Source organism: Anas acuta, chromosome 8 (assembly GCF_963932015.1).
Source record: "Anas acuta chromosome 8, bAnaAcu1.1, whole genome shotgun sequence".
NCBI classification, from domain to species: domain Eukaryota; kingdom Metazoa; phylum Chordata; class Aves; order Anseriformes; family Anatidae; genus Anas; species Anas acuta.
In genome coordinates, this window is record NC_088986.1 from 32,227,372 (window position 1) to 32,229,669 (window position 2,298).

Below are 2,298 nucleotides of genomic sequence, written 5' to 3' on the forward strand. Positions count from 1 at the left end.
GAGAAGTGCTGAAGGGTTCATAGTGGCCAGAACAAGACTTAAAAGTGATGTGAAACAGGGAGCAAAAAGGGCTGCAATTGCCTTGGAGCCTAAAATAGACTGAGCTTCAATGCCATGGAAAAAATCACCAGCTTCTCCATCATTTCTTTAAAGGTCAGAATTTTTGTAGGTGGATTGGGAGCACAGTGGATTGCAGATGCGTTTAACAGCAGGGTATTTTCCGCTGCCATGACCAGTTAAGGAAGATTTTCAAAAACACATCTGCTGATAAACAGTTTGGCCCTACTCTGGGTCATCTGCCTTATCTGTGCTCATTGCTGCATGAATTCTTACCTGGATAAAGTCCCAAACCTCACATCAGTCAAAGTTAGGCTTTCAGTACAGTCCATTACATTTTTTAGAGAGGTACCTCTGTGGCTTTCAGTTGGTTTTATGATGTGGGTCTGCTTCTTCACAAATGTATGAAGCACACTGGCAGCAAAGAGACAAAGCTTGCTGCAAAGCCACTTCCTGTTCATGTATTGCCCATCAGAAGGCAGAGCACAACATGAAAGAATAAATGAAGGGAAAATAGATGACTTAAAGAATAACAAGGACTCTGGGAGAGGACTTCTCAGTGCTGCAAAAGAAGGATGGTTTCTGATGCCATTTCATATAATTTCAGACCACTAATATTATGCAGAAAATGATTTAAGAGGAATTCAAACACAAATTGCCTACAAACTAATCTAGAAGGCAGTAAACCCATTTTCTTTTTTCCATCACTTTCACTCTGCAGGTGATTAAATGCCCCAATCTCTTCCTCCACTCTGCTATCATAGAATCTGAAGTTCTATCTGGAACTGGAAAGGTTAAAACATAATCCTCCTTATTAAACGGGAGAAGCAAAAAGCAATTAAATAGAAAAAGGCCTTTGCAGGTTGGGCTTTCTGATGGGGAGTGTTTTTACACTTTACACGTATTTGTATGATACTTAAATATCTCTAAGTAATTAAACATTTATAAATGTTTATTAGTCTGTGGTGAGCACACTGGTTCCTCTTCTGGGATCAAGATATGAATTTATGAGAAGTGTAAAGTATTTAGATAGTTTCAAACAGATTTCAGAGCACTTGCAACATCTGGGGAATGATTTGTACTTGGCTATTCTACTGTTTACTTAAGAGAGAAATGCAGGCAGTTGAACTGGCTGAGGTTCTTTGTACCTGTGGTAGCTGAACCTGTTTGGCTTATGGTTATTACGAAGAGGGTGTTATTTCCTTTGGAGTTTCTTTCCTCCCACCTCAACCTCTGCCACTCAAATTACAGCATACAGAAATTATCTTCTTAACGTGAGTGAAAAAGAGAAAATCCCCACTAAAAGCAAGTGCCATGGGAAAAACTGAGAATTTTTCTCAACATATTCTCCTGTGAACCAGGACACTGGGACAGCCTCAGAAAGCAAAATTAACTTAGGCAGTGAAGAGTGCTCTTCATGAAATATTCTGCTTTGGTTTTGAAAAGACTTGTAGCCATGGTAGCCTACACATACGCAACTGCCACATCTAACTCACATGGGTTGTGATTATGTCTTCCAAAATAGCTCTTACAGTGCATCCGAGAGATTTGTCTGCACATTTATTATTTGAAGGTTTTGCTGTTCACACCTTGGACTTGAATTTGCAGTTTAAAAAGAACAATGCCATATTTTTGTTCAGTTTTTATCTCACCTTGTGTTCACCTCCAGTGGCAACTACTTTTCCTACTACAGCCCATCACAAGGTGGCTTATAACACCAGTCAAAGCCAATGGATACTTCAGAGGACTGAACACTAGTTTTTAACACAACTGGAAGTCACTGGAGAAAAAGCAGAGGAAAAGTAGAAGAGGAAAAAAAACAGAATCCACAGACAGTGGATGGGAATCCACAGCAGTTAATGGGAAACCTTATTCCAACAAACTGAAGCCAGCGTCTCTATGATATGTACCTTTTTTGTGGCTCAGCCAGGCTTTTAAAGCTCCTTGCCTGTTTTAAGAGTCCTGCATTTTTAACAGATGCTGCTGCCACATTGAGGAAGGGCTATGGTTGTACAATATTATATTACCTCCTTCTGTTTTCATTCACTGAACCTAGAGAGACTTTTTCCCTCTTTTTTCCACTGATCTTTTTCAGTCTTTTTAAGAGAAAAATATAAGTTATATTGCTTCCATTTTTATGGCACAACTACTTGTGATTATTGTAAGACCATGAGCCAAGGACAACTCTCCCACATAGAGATTACTAAAGCAAACTTCTTCTGCTTTATCTGGCTACACTCA